A 15,735-nucleotide genomic window follows, 5' to 3' on the forward strand; every position below is an offset into this window, starting at 1 on the left:
TACCAAGGAGTTTAAGAAGCATAGAGAGATTGTAGATGTAGATCCCTTTCACAAATAAACCTACAACCATTTCTTTCAGCTTTCTACACCCAATATATCTTAAAAATATGCTGCATTCAGAGAAGTCTAGATTTTGTCCCTCAGGCCTTTTTCCTTCTGTTACTGCATTGCTCTTACACTTTTTTTGAAATTCAGATTGCTGCTCAGACATAGGATGGGCCCTTAGGAAAAATAATTGTCTCTCCTCACTGTTGAATTTTGTTACCTGATAAACTCTGAAAGGACTGAAACCCTTAATTCTGAATTCCTCCCCCATCCTTCCCTCTCTCTCCACACAAACACTAGAGTTTGCTCAGGATTGCCCTGATCTTTGGAAAGGTACCTTCTGGAAGCACGAAGGTGCCCTATATTTACACCCTTCTGACATATATTCAGGTGAAAAAATCACTCTCCCATCAACAGCTATCTACAAGTTTACTTTTAAAAATACACTTACTTTATTTCTGAAGGAGCTGGACTCCTATCTCCCTCCAGCCAGGACAGGGAGACAATCCTACCATCCCAAGGATTCAGAACTACCTCAGAGCACTCTTTTCCATGTTATCTACACACGTGAACAAATCTCTGTCGGCAGGAAATCCCCATCTGCTACTGGAGTCATAACATCACTTAATGATCAGCCTCCAAACCAGAAACCCAACAAGTTGACCCAAAGATCGTCATCAGCAAACCTTTCATGCCATAAAACAAAACCCCTAAAGCTGTTTATTCTGCTGACTGAATTTCGTAGGCTTCACATTAAAGACCCTAAATTAGTGATAAACAAAAAAAGGCTGGGATAGTAGAAATAGCAGCATGGAATTCCACATGGGCTGATGTGACAACCCATCAATTATACTGCCCCACCAATCACAGGGTCGGCATAATCACTGAGCCCCATACACCAAGGGCCTTTTAAAACTAAACACAGGCTTCTCAGGTTAACCCTAAATAACCTGATAACCGGCAAGTAGGCACAAAAAGCATCCCCTACAGATCTCTGCATGTTAAAAAATCAGAGAGAGGAAAAGAGGACGCATTCTAAGAGTGAAAGCGTATGTCTACCAGCTTATTTTCTTCTATTCAAGAAGTAGAATTCTTCGTCTCACTTGTAGATATAAGCTTCCCACACAGCGATTAATTAAACTGTCTTGTTGCTCAAATTGGAGTTTGGAAGGCTACAGCAGAACAAGCTTTAACCAGAGTTGTTGAGTCAAAGGAACAGAAGGCAGTGGGAAACAAGAGCGGAATGCAATCGTGTTTGATGAACACATGCTCACTGGTATCCCACACACTGCTGGTATGGAAGTAGTTGCAAAAACAACAGTAACTGACAGTCCCTGGCAGCATTTCAGCTGCCTCCGCCTTCCAAGCGCTCCCTTGCTGAACTACCTGCTTTTCTCAAGGCGGTGCCGTATTTACGCTGTAGGGCCACGGCTTCAGCTTTGGGGAAGGAAAAGCAGCTTCTCTTAATTTGTGACAAAAGAAACCCATCCAACAAATCAATAAAAGACAACTGCTGCCTAACCTTAAAAAAAAAAAAAGTTGGGAACACTTACTTCCCGGAAGCATAAAATGATGAAGTAGAGGAACCCATTTTTTTTGGTTTGTTCACTGAATTCTTCCGCCCACCAGCCCAGTGACACCACGTGATTTAACTCTTTCTCCATACAAGCGGTCTAGATACTGTAAAAGCAGATCAGACTAACTTGGCAGGATGACATTTCCTCATCTAATCAATTCCTACGTTTCAAGTTAGATAGCAACACAAAAAAACAGAAGAACAAATTGCACCCCAACTCCAGGAGAAATTGAGACAAAAAGGTTTTCCTCAAAGCCATTTTTAGCAGTTTTTGTCAATTCTGATGACTCAAGCGAATCAAAGAGATACTGAGATAACAGCACCTGTAGGACTCTCATAACAGACAGTCCTCTCTTCCCTGAATAATAAACACGACCAATATCCCCATGGAGTCTGAGCACACAGTAGAACAGAATCTGAAGCAAGATCTTGATCTTTTCATTACAGACATCAAGAGACCTTCTCTGCAAGCCAGGCAGCGGCTGCAACCTCAGTGCAGTGAACAGAAATCAGCTCCCTTAACCAACGCTAATGATAATTACCCTATTCGATATGCTCTTCCTGTCAGTAAAAAATAACATTCTCTCTCTGCTAAGCTCTGGGTACCCTGACATAACTCTTATGACACATAAAAGGAGGAAGGAAGGACAAACAGGCACATTTCCTGCTAAGTAAGCAGAGATCCTTCCACATAAAAGCTTCCAGGAGCATACACCTTTAAGGTGCTACAGGGCTGCATGGGTAGATCCCACCAATCTCCATCCACCTGGGGGGACGTCGCTACGTTCAGAGGAAGCATTGCTGAATTCACCACTGAATCAGGTCTACTGGTGCACAGGGCTGCACAGCACAAACCAACCTAACACGTGAAAATAAAGCCAGGGCTTGCATGGGTGACTTCAGTATTTTCCCTCCATTTGTTTTCCTGGTTCAGAAAGACAATCCGCTTATCACCACGCAAAAATCCTACCTCTCTGCCAACTCCGCCCTTCTGGACAGTAACATGGAAGTTAAGAAAAACCGTACCTGGGACATTGTACATGTACGTAACAAACTGAAGAGTAAGTGAATCAACTTTTTATTGGTAAAAATGAAGCAAGATGCACGAAACCCTGCTACCCTTTCTTCTCCTCTCTACATGCCATCATCTTAACTTGACAGCAGACACACCTCACAACGAGGAGAGCCTCAACACTGAGGGCTCCCTCAGCCTGTCTCCCCCCTCTCTCCTCATGTCCATACCCTGTAACCCCTCATAATATGAACACACCGACACTGAAAGAAAAAACCTGCAAGGCTTCCGGAGTGTCAAACACAATCACTGCAGAAGAATCGCTGCTAAAGAACCCAGCACAACCAAACAAGATGCATTCCGTAACAGCTTTGGAAAACACAGCTATAACTCTGCTTGCCCTGCTGTCTGCAAGCCTCAATGAAGTAGATTCTAAAATTAAATTAAATTAATTGGAACCACTTTCCTGCACATCACTCAACCAAGTGGGGGGCTGGCCTGACGCCGTGCATTACAAAATCAGTCACAGAAACCATAATCCAGCTCAGACAACTCAAATCCTTTCTTTATGCCAGATCCACGTGTTTAGGAGTACAGTGAAACCTGATTAAGGTTGCGTTGTCTGTGAGAAGTTCTGAGCCTTACTCATTAACATGGAATGCCACTGAGAAGTCTCTTCTAGTTTCATCAACACTACTTTCTCTCTGTTTGCCTTCTCTCTTTTCAAACTACTCCTATGCCTAACGGCAGCAAGGAGCACAAGGGAAAACAGAAATAAATCAACCAGATCACAAAGCTGGGGAAAAGGGGAAAAAAAGAATTGAAAAAATAAATGTGAAGTAGTTACTACAGAAAAAAAAAATTCTGCAAGGTTTTTCATTGTGTGTTCTTTCACACACCGATGGCTCTTCTCTACACACTGTCAAGTCTTATTTTCTGACTTACCAGCAGCAGAACTAATGAAAAAGAAAAATTACAGAACAGAATCATTAGGCCGGAAAAGACCTCAGAGATAATTGACTCCAATCATACCTGTCTACTACTAAATCATGTCCCCAAGCACCTCACCCGCTTTTAAAACCCCTCCAGGGATGGGAGGGGACCTCCCTGGGCAGCCTCTACCAGTGCTTGAGAACCCTTTCAGTGAAGAAATTTTTCCTAATATCCAATCAAAACCTCCCCTGACACAGCTTGAGGCCATTTTCTCTTGTCCTATTGCCTCTCACTTGGGAGAAGAGACGAAGACCCACCTCGCTACAACCTCCTTTCAGGCAGTTGGAGAGGGCAATGAGGTCTCCCCTCAGCCTCCTCTTCTCCAGGCTAAACACCCCCGGCTCTCTCAGCCGCTCCTCATAAGACTTGTTCTCCAGACCCTTCACCACCTTTGTTCCTCTTCTCTGGACACACTCCAGGACCTCAATGTCTTTCCTGTAGCGAGGGGCCCAAAACCGAACTCAGGATTCGAGATGCAGCCTCACCAGGGCAAAGCACAGGAGGAGAAGACAAATAAATAACAGAACAAGAATTTAAAGAAAAAAATAACACAAAATAAATGGCAACCGCCATTTAAAACAAAATCACAAATTATTGTTGCAGAAGAAGGATTTCCTCTCATTTATTAGCAAAAAATACTGGAGAAGAACATGACCATCACATTCCTACACATGGTCCTGCTCTATAGAACAATGTCCTTGAAGAAATTTACTGGTGGACGTACCAAGGGCAAAGATGCTCTAAATCTGCTGTTAATATGGATTTGACAGCAAGAACTGGACTCGTACTGTCCAAATTACTCACTTGCCATTACTTTCTACAGAAGAAAGCACTACCGAGCTTAAACATTGTTTATCACATTTGACAGGTTTGATGGAAATTTTATATATATCTGTACAGCTGCTTGCAGCTGAAGTGGCAAAGAGCACTTTACAGAATCTTAAAGCCGCTCACACCTAAATTAGCAGTTCCTTTTAATGACAGGAGATGGCCAAGCACAAGAGAAATGTGATACAAGGTCAAATATGAACAACTTCCTGATTGGATTATCTTCACCCTCTCAGCTATCAAAATCCTTCAAGTAAACGCTTGAAGTGTTTGTGTTTCAACAAAGATGAATTCACCACCACCGGTTTAGGTATTCCTGAAAAGAGGCACTGTGACAATTCCAGCAAAAACCCTCATCGTCATTCCACCTGAAACAAAAGCCACAACACTAATTTGTGCAACAAATATGACCAGCTAGCATTGTGCTCATTGTGCCACCTGCCAGAGAGCAGCACAGCCTTCCGATGGTCACCAGCAACACTAACGTATTTGGAAAATATTAAACCCATCAAATGGTTTCACAGCATAATTACAATAATAAATGTCAAGAGTTATTTTCATTAAACTAAAGGAAAGTAAATTCAGTAAATAACACTAAGCGCCGAAGCCTGGATTTCTGGGCCATAACCTGGTCCTCCCGACTGCTCTGTGACCTTGAACAAATCAAACCATACCTCAGTTTTCCAGCCATAGAAGAATAATTCAGATCCTAGTGCTTATCAGAAACAGGCAGCGTTATGCTGTCAAGCATACGCCTTTCATAACTAATGAACATACCCCAGAGCTAAGTTTACAGTTGTGAAGGCCTGGGAGGAGGAAAAGAATTGGTCAAAGAAACATTTTCCATTCCACTTCTCCCCTACCAACATTCAAAGCCTGTTTGCCCCAGCAGTCTCTGTGACACAAAGCAGCACTGCAGAAAACCTGCACGTTCAAGAACTCACCGTGATAACATCGAGAATGCTGAGAAGGCTGTGGACGCTGTCTCCTGCCAGCACCTCCTTGACAACCACTTCTGTTCCATCCTGCAAAGGTGGAAGATTACTGCAGGGTCACAGCAGCATATATGGCACACGTGGAGCATTACAGAGAGCTTAACTTGCTCTCCCCCGCTTCCCAGATACTCTAAACAGCTCTAAAAGAAATGGTCGCCCGTCAAAACTTAGGTGCTCGTCTCCTCTCTGCTGTGATGGAGTGTGCTAATTCAATCCCCCAAAATTTTAAACCATCATTCTAAAAGTAATGAATTAAAAGAAACTAAAAGCCAGTCTGGTTAGGGGGAGAAGTGACCTTGTTGTCTTTGCTAGGTAACAACCAAAAAAAGCTTCCTTCACTCCGAGACAATTCCCTCCCTTATCAAGGGATTATGTGCCAAGAGCTAGTAAAAAACAAAGAATAGATAATATTCCATAACAGAATATTACAGAGGGACATGTACTTGGTCTTCCCGCTCTGCACACCTATTTTATGATACTACTGTTCAAAAGGAGAATGTTTCCAATGCTATGAAAATCAGTTCTACCTCATCCCCCCTCAGCAACCATGCAACTAGAGTACGCAAGAACATTACAGAATGCTTGATCAGCATCGTGGTCCACTCACTCATCTATGACACCAGGGACAACAGCTCAAAACCTTGATCTCTATCAATCTCATGGCCTTGAAGGGCTGGGGGTAATCCTTTCTAAATCACTATGATTCCAACGTCTAAGTTTAATCAATGCCTAAGGATTCCTGCCAAGCTATTTGCTCTGACGAAAGACTCGTCTCGAGAACCACAGATGAATTTATCCTTACGCTTTCTTGAATGCAGACTTCCAGCTTGCCATCCTGCACAACGTAGATGCTGTTGTCCAGCTGCCCAGGACGGAAGATGTATTCCCCTTCATGCAGCTGCACAAAAAACATGTGCTTGCACAGCTCCAGGAAAAGAGGTTTCCCAAAGCGGCCAAGGACCCTGCAGGACAGAAAACGCAAAGGGAAAACTGAAAATACTGGAGTTCCTTTTCGAGTAGCACTCCGAGCAACGCCAGCAGACTGAGAAGGAAGTGTATCCAGTCTTCCTCAAGCACCAGCATGGCTTTTGAAGGGGAAGAAATACAAAAACCTACAGGATTCATATATTCTGTAAGAAAAGTTACCCTATGGAACTTTCCCTTTTAGCACAGTGACCTTGTCCCCATAACAAAAACATGAGGAAGGCTGAAAACAAAAGGAAAGACATCTGCACATATTTCTAAGTTTGGAATATGAGACTTCCTGCAGATAACGTGCAACTGGACTCATTCAATACTGAAACCAGTCAGTCGCTACCAGGCAGACAGAAATAGGCATCTTAAGCCTGATCGCACGCACCAGAAGGGGCCTCCACACAGCTGAGTCAGCTCACATTTAACAGCATCAATCAATCAAATTCTCTGCAACATCAATTGGTCATACGAGATCACAATTCCACAGTAGAACATTTAGATGACTTAAATAGCAGTTTTACTAGAGTATGTGTGACCTTCAAGACAATTATATGTCAGAACAGCTTTATCATCATCCCTATCCCCTAATTTAAGCCACTAATCCACCTCTTCAACTCTTTTCTCCCGGCACACCCCGCCCCCCCCGGCTATTTTTTCAATGCACTTAATTATTTTCTTAAATTTTCTAGAAACTTAGAAGTCATTTATTCTTTTCTCATAGTCAGATGAACTTTCAGTCAACTGCTTAAAGGCCCTGACCGTACTGTGATAAAATTTAAGACTTGCCACGAACTGCCAAGTATTCAGATCACTTCAACATCCACCAAAATCAAGTTGAAGCTTCCCTCTCCATTTGACATCACCTAACATTTTTAAGCACGTATAGGACCTCCGATGTAAAGAATTCCCATTTGCCATCAAACTCAGTCAGATCTGCCTCTAGCAAAGAGGGAGGCGGCTCTTTTGGTTGCAGAGCTGGACACTCCTTCTTAATGCGCAGAATTCTAGAAAGAGAAAGGCAAATCAGAAAGCTCATCAAATTGTTCGTTTGGAAAAGATCTTTAAGATCATTGAGTCTGACCACACCTGTCCACTACTCCATCAGATCCCTGAGCACCTCATCTACCCATCTTTTAAACCCCTCTAGGGATGGCGATTCTCCCACCGCCCTGGGCAGCCTCTGCCAGGCCTGAGAACCCTTTCAGGACAGAATTGTTTTCCTAATATCCAAACTCAACCTGCTCTGGCATAACTTGAGGCCATTCCCTCTCATCCTATCACTAATTACTTGGGAGAAGAGACCAGCACCCACCTCACTACAATCTCCTTTCAGACTCCAACTCATCTACCAAGTTATCAGAACATAATAACTAGAGGGAAGCACTCGCGCAAGACCTTGGAGGAACGGATCCAGGATCAGAAAGCCAGTGCAGTATACTTTGATTTTAACAATCAACTGCTAGAGTGGTGTTCAATGGCAGAGGGAAAAACACCCTTAGCTGTACAGTTCTGACTCGGGAACACTCAGCAGCAGGCAGGTGAGGCACATTTAAAGCCCTGTGACTCCCCAGCAGTCGGAGGGGTGCTGACAACCAGGGCCAGTGGTGCCAGGCATCAGCCAGGCTTTACTGTTCCCAACAGTCGCCAAGTGCCACCTTCTGGAGACGCGCAACCACCACAACACCCAGAAACCACATCAACAGTCACTCTCAAAGAGTAACAGTTCTCCCTTTGTTTCTCAGACTTGAAGATCAAGAAACAGTTTCTTTCACAAAAGAATTTATCAATTAGTTGGGAGATTCACTTTTTAATGGTTTTAGAAAAGTAAAATCTCAGTATCTTATCAAAAATACATGGAGTGCAATCAACAGCAGTTAGTCTGTAATTTTCTATGTTGTATTCAGGAACAAAGCAACAAAAAAGAAAACCAAAAAACTATCTGAAACCACGTTACCATGTGGAATTCCAACTACTCTTTATTTATGTGTGACATAAACAGCTGCATTAAAGAATATTAAAATTAAGTTCCTGGCAGTGTGCACTATTTCTTTTCATTGGGGGGTTTCAGGATCAAGTTCTACAAGAAGCGTGACCTGCAATGCAACAGCAAGGTTCAAGGAGCAACCTCCTCCCTGCACAGAGAAACTGAGCTCCAGAATGGAATATTATAACCAGCCCAGGGTCTAACTGAAGACCCAGTATTTTAATTCACTTCAACATTTAGCATTGTGGGAGGCAGAACGCTGCAGCAGCTCACAGCAGGAAGCGTTCACAGAATCATTAAGGTTGGAAGGCTTCTAAGCTCATCCAGTCCAACCCTCAGCCCAACCCTATTGTGTCAGCTAAACCATGCCCTGAAGTGCCACAACTACACAAGTTTTGAACCCCTCCAGGGATGGAGACTCCCCCACTGCCCTGGGCAGCCTCTCCCAGGACTTCACCACTCTGTCAGTAAAGAATTTTTTCCTAATAGCCAGTCTAAACCTCCCCTGGCACAACTTGAAGCCATTTCCTCTTGTTACTTGGGAGAAGAGCCCAGCACCCACCTCACTACAATCTCCTTTCAGGAGCTGCAGAGATCGAGGACGTCTCCCCTCAGCCTCCTCTTCTCCAGGCTAAACAGCCCCAGGTCCCTCAGCTGCTCCCAGAACCCTTGGGCTCCAGACCCTTCCCCAGCTCCGTTCCCCTTCTCCAGATGCGCTCCAGCCCCTCAATGTCTTTCTTGTAGCGAGGGGCCCAAAACTGAACCCAGGATTCGAGGTGCAGGGGGACCCGCTTCCTCAGCAAGCAGTGACTAACACAGCAGGGTTACTTACCCACGCCCCATTTTTCTTTTAAGTGCCCTGGCAACGCGAGTGCAGGCCTGGCTCGAGCAAGTTACCCCACACGTGTACCCCACACTCTGCTATGGTCCCACAAGGGGCTTTGCAGCTTCCCTGGGTCAAGAAGCTCGCTGGAGCACACCGTGGTTCTGACACCACAGGACAGCAGGCAGGGAGCACTCGCGGCAGTCGGAGTTAAACAGCCTTTCTCCTCAATCAACCATTTCTATTCCCCATCATGCATTCAACAGATAATGAGTACAAGCAAGATTCAGCCTGAACAGGAGGCACCTTTTCAAAGTCAGGCTTTCTCAATACCTTCATACACACTAAAACTGTGCACGGAGCTCCAAAACGTTGCTATATAGATTATGGAATGGGAAACGTTGAGTGAAGAAGTCACCGTGACCTCCAGGACCTATTGCACCAGCTCGTGACAACATCAAATGCACAATCTCTGCTCTGACACAGCTGCTTGCAACACCTCTGAAAAGATGAGTTCTTGTGACCGTAGCAGTCCTAACAATCAGAAAAACAAATCTCTCATTCCACATACACTAAGTAGCTTCAAGGAAATTCATGTATTGAGGAGGAAGACAAGATGACTAATCTCCTCAGTTAAACAGAAATCCAAGCAACCAGTGGTGAACGCATCGACATAGCATGTCCACTACAATGAACTTCATCCATTAAAGGAAACGTCCAGCTTCGGAAGTCCTCTTGTTGCCATTTTCCAAGAAAAGCCACTTGCAAAGACAAAAGTAAATAAGCCATAGACTTGAAAGATTTTATCAGCTGATGCAGAAACAGATTCCTCACAGATGGAAAATTCTTAAGGAGACCTTTCAAAATAATAGGAAACATAGAATCATGGAATAACCAGGTTGGAAGAGATCCACCGGATCATCGAGTCCAACCGTTCCTAGCAAACACTAAACCATTCCCCTTAGCACCTCGTCCACCCGTGCCTTAAACACCTCCAGGGAAGGTGACTCAACCACCTCCCTGGGCAGCCTCTGCCACTGCCCAAGGACCCTTTCCATGAAACATTTTTTCCTAGTGTCCAGCCTAAACCTCTCCTGGGGGAGCTTGAGGCTATTCCCTCTTGTCCTGTCCCCTGTCACCTGGGAGAAGAGGCCAGCTCCCTCCTCTCCACAACCTCCTTTCAGGGAGTTGGAGAGAGCAATGAGGTCTCCCCTCAGCCTCCTCTTCTCCAGGCTAAACAACCCCAGCTCTCTCAGCCACTCCTCGTAAGACCTGCTCTCCAGCCCCCTCACCAGCTTCGTTGCTCTTCTCTGGACTCGCTCCAGAGCCTCAACATCCTTCTTGCGGTGAGGGGCCAGAACTGAACACAGGATTCGAGGAGCGGTCTCACCAGTGCCCAGTACAGAGGAAGAAGAACCTCCCTGGACCTGCTGGTCACACCATTTCTGATCCAAGCCAAGATGCCATTGGCCTTCTTGGCCACCTGGGCCACTGCTGGCTCATGTTCAGTCGCTGTCAACCAACACGCCCAGGTCCCTCTCCTCCAGGCAGCTTTCTGACAGACTTCTCCTAGTCTGCAGCACTGCACAGGGTTGTTGTGCCCCAAGTGCAGGACCCACCATTTGGCCTTGTTAAACCTCATGCCATTGGTCTCTGCCCAGCGGTCCAGCCTGTCCAGATCCCTTTGCAGAGCCTCCCGACCCTCCAGCAGATCCACACTTCCACCCAGCTTAGTGTCGTCCGCAAACTTGCTAAGGGTGCACTCGATGCCTTCATCCAGGTCATTGATAAAGACATTGAACAGGGCTGGACCCAGCACTGAGCCCTGGGGAACCCCACTTGTCACTGGCCTCCAGCTGCATTTCACACCATTTCCCACCACTCTCTGGGCCCAGCCATCCGACCAGTTTTCCACCCAGGACAGTGTGCGCCTGTCCAGGCCAGAGGTGACAGTTTCCCAAGCAGAATGCTGGGAGAAACCGTGTCAAAGGCTTTACTGAAGTCCAGGGAGATACATCCACAGCCCTTCCCTCATCCAGCAGCCAAGTCACTTTGTCATAGAAGGCAATCAGGTTAGTTTGGCAAGACCTGCCTTTTGTGAACCCATGTTGACTGGGCCTGATCACCCAGTTCTCTTGCATGTGCTTCATGATAGCACTCAAGATCACCTACTCCATGACTTTCCCTGGCCCTGAGGTCAGACTGACAGGCCTGTAGTTTTCTGGATCCTCCCCGCGACCCTTCTTGTAGACGGGCACAACAGCAGCCTCCAGTCCAGTGGGACTTCCCCAGTCAGCCAGGACTGTTGGAAGATGATGGAAAGGGGTTTGGCCAGCACATCCACCAGCACATCCACCCTTGGGTGAATCCCATCCGGCCCCATAGACTTGTAGGTGTCTAGTAGGGCTAGCAAGGCTCTGACCACCTCCTCTTGGATCACAGGAGCCTCATTTTGCTCCTCTAGCTCCTGGGTTTGTACACAGATGGAACGATTTTCTTTACAATTAAAGACTGAGGCAAAGAAGGCATTAAGTACCTCAGCCTTTTCCTCATCCCCTGTCACTGTTGTTCCTTCCGTGTCCAATAGAGACTGTATGGTCTCCCTAGTCCTCCTTTTATTATTTAGATATTTATAGAAGGATTTTTTTGTTATCTTTCACAGACTTGGCCAATCCGATTTCTAGCTGAGCCTTAGCCCTTCTGATTTTTTCTCTACACAATCTCACTTCCCTCCTGTAGTCCACCCAAGAGGCCTGTCCCCTCTTCCAGAGCCCATAAACATTTCTCTTCTTCTTGATATCACTCAAGATCTCTCTGTTCAACCAAGCTGGCTTTCTCCCCTGCCGGCTTTTTTTCCCGAACACGGGGATGGCTTTCTCCTGAGCTGCTAGGATTTCCCCCTTGAAGAGCTCCCAGCCCTCATGGGCTCCCTTGCCCTTGAGTACTGTCCCCCATGAAACTTCACCAACCAGCCTTCTGAAGAGTTCAAAGTCTGCCCTCTGGAAATTTAATGCTCCTGTCCTACTAACAACCCTCTTCACTTCACCTAGAACAGGAAACCCTATCATCTCATGATCGCTTTGTCCTAGGCGTCCACCTACTGCCACATCCCCCACAAGGCCTTCTCTGTTCACCAACAGCAGGTCCAGGAGGGCACCTTCCTTTGTTGGTTCATTCACCAACTGTGCAAGGAAGTTGTCTTCCACGCACTCCAGGAACCTCCTAGACTGCTTCCTTTCTGCTGTATTGTACTCCCAGCAGATATCAGGCAGATTGAAGTCTCCCACAAGAACGAGAGGCATTGATCTAGAGATTAACCCCAGCTGTTTATAGAAGAGCTCATCAGCTGCTTCTCCTTGGCTGGGTGGTCTGTAACAGACTTCCATCACAAAATCTACCTTCTTATGGGCTCCTCTGATTTTAACCCACAGGCACTCAACCTCCTGATCGCCACAATCCATCTCAACAGTGTCCAAGTCCTCCCTTACAAAGAGGGCTACCCCGCCTCCTCTCCTACCCTTCCTATCCCACCTGAAGAGTTTGTACCCCACCATAGCCGTACTCCAGTTATATGAGTCGTCCCACCACGTTTCCGTGATGGCAACAACATCATAGGCTCCTTGCCCTACGACAGCTTCCAGCTCTTCCTTCTTATTCCCCATGCTGCATGCATTGGTGTAACTGCACTTCAGCTGAGCTGCCAAGCCTTCAGCCCTCTTAGAGGGAACTGAGTTTATTCCCAATTGCCTGGTGACTGGAGTAGCTAGCAACAGAGTGCCCTTATCTCCCTTAGCACCCCGAGGTGTGTTCTCCCCCACTTTCTGTGTGGTGAGGTACTGGTGGTCCTCACCAGCACACCCTCTCTGAATCTCCAGTGCCCCACATCCAGGCTCGTTCCTGTCTAGCCTGGGTTCAACCCCCTCCCACTTCACATCTAGTTTAAAGCTCGATTTATGAGCTTGGCTAGGTTTTTAGCAAGGGCTTTAGTCCCCCTAGGAGACACACATGTCCCATCCTTAGCGAGAAAGCCTGGGGGTGTGTGAGCCACCCCATGATCAAAGAAGCCAAAGCCCCTCTCCTCGCACCAGGCTCGGAGCCAGGCATTAACCGAATTCTTCTTCCTGGCTTCCCGCTCCTCTCTATTTAGCATTGGGATGGAGCAGAATCCTATTTGTGCCCCAGAGCCCTCCATCATTTTCCCAATGGCCCTGAAGTCATTCTTGATGGTTTTGGCCTTTTTGTTTGCTAGACCATCGTTACCAGTTTGGACTATCAGAGGATAGTAGTCTGTCTCGAGGGCCAGGGAAGGAAGTTTTCTAGCTACCTCCTTCCCTGATGCACCCGGTAAGCAGCAGACCTCTCTGTGGAGCGGGTCCGGTCTGCAAATGGGTCCCTCCGTTCCTTTTAGGAGGGAGTCCCCTACAACAATCACCCTTCTCTTCTTCTTGATGGAGGATGTTTTTATCTTTTTCTGAGGATGGTGCGGCCTAGGGAAGGATTCTAGGCTGTGGGAGCCATCATCCTCATCCTCAGGGCTGGATTCCACCTGCAGCACCTGGTACTTGTTCTCCAGGGGGATCTGGGGTTTTGCTGTCTGGGTGAGGGGAGCAGGTTTCCTACCTCTGGCAGGAACTTGCTGCCATTCCCCATCTCTTGTTCCCCCAACCTTGCAGTTTGCAGGTGGATGGTGTTTGAGAGAGCTGACAGCCAGCACACAGAGCTGGGACAGCAAAGCTATCAACCCAGCCCAGCGCTGAGGAAAGGGGGGGCAGCTTCATCCCGCACAGCCTTCTGCCTGAGATGGGAACATGAAAACCACAGAGTGAGAGCCTTGTAGCAGAGCTGATTAGGGATACCAACAATTGGACTGATGTAGAGCACACAGAAACGTACAACATAACAGTGGCCTAAAAACCACAACCTCGGGCTGATGGCACAGTCCAACAGAAGTTGAAAGAGGAGTTCAGGAAAGGCAACAGAGGCATTTCACACAAATTATGTGTGGGAGATAACAGTCTTAACAACAGGATCGTGGAATAAATCAAGAGCACATCAAATCAATATAGATATCTCGCAATCTTGGACAACGACACTAACGACAGCCACCATAATGGGTTGGGGGATGTGGTTTTTAATTAACAAATACCTATATTCCCCTCTAGACATTAAGTCACAACTCATGTACTACTCCCACGGTCCAGCAAGGATCTTGCCCTGCACAGGGTCACTGCTCTTTGACCTGTTCTGGAAGAGAGCACTGAAAACAAAGCTACACCAAGACCAATCATTCAAAGCACATCCAGCAGCCGGGACTGGGGGCGGAAACATAGCTGGGGTGGTTCTCTGGCAAAAAGGAATAATGAATCTAAGAGAAAGGGCTTGGCAAAGCAGCACCTAACCTAGCAAAGCGCAGGCTCTGGCCAGACTTTCTCCCAGACAAAACCAGCACCAGATGGACACAACTGACCCAAGGGGGATCCCACCATACAAGGACACGCTCAGTGACAGAGCTGGACAGTGCAGGATGGCAGTGGCAGCCCTTGCTCAGGGACTGCCTGACATCGCCTGCTCGGTTGGGAGCAAGTGCTTTCTTTTGCATGACTTGCTTATTGGGCTTTGATTTTCTCTCCTCTCTCTTTCTTGTTTCTTGGATTTTTTACTTATTATTATTATTGGAGATAAGGTTAAGAACATCCCCCAGCCACACATCATGGTATCACCCAAGCACGCACTGTGACATCAAAGCCCTCACTGCTTGTATTCCAGCACCAGCCTCTCCCAGACGGCTCGAGCCTTCACTCCAGCTGAGCGATTCAGCGAGGCTGGGAGTGCGGAGCAAGCCTTTAGCTCGCTGCTGGGCTTGTGCCCTCGGAACTGGTGGCTGCAGCTCTCAGAGCGGCCCGAGGAGCCACTGCAGGTCCTTCCCCGGCCGTGCTGGCTTCAGGCAGCCGGGGCAGCCAGGAGGAGCGCTGGTCGCAGCAGAGGTGAGCTGTGCGGGGAACCTTCCCCATAGGAACTGGGTGCATCACTGGTTTTCTTTGGATGTTGTGTTCCTCTCTCGGTCTTGTCGGTTGAGATTTATTTCTTATTATTAATGGAAACAAGAAAATGGGAAGCTCTTAGGAAGCTTTGGCTGAAATGACCATTAAGTTGTGGAGTGCAGGATCCTGAGGTTAATGGGGAGAGCATGCAGCAAAATCACTTCCCTGGACTTGAGGAGAGCTGAGTTCAGACTGTTGAGGCATCTGCTCGGTAGGGCACCATGGGATAAAGCTGCACATAGGAGAAATGAAAATGCCAGGAGGTCTGCAGGGATGAACAAGGACCTCCTGGACCAACTCAGACAAAAAAAAGGAAGCCTGCAGAAGGCTGGAGCAAGAGCTGGGCACGTTTCCTTCGGGATGGAACTAGGCTTCCCTTCCAGCCCTCCCCGCTCCAGCTCATGATCGGGGCCTCTCCTCCTCTTCCAGCAGGACCCCCACCGCGGCAGCAGCACAGAGGACG

This window comes from Phaenicophaeus curvirostris, chromosome 20 (assembly GCF_032191515.1).
Source record: "Phaenicophaeus curvirostris isolate KB17595 chromosome 20, BPBGC_Pcur_1.0, whole genome shotgun sequence".
Lineage (NCBI taxonomy): Eukaryota > Metazoa > Chordata > Aves > Cuculiformes > Cuculidae > Phaenicophaeus > Phaenicophaeus curvirostris.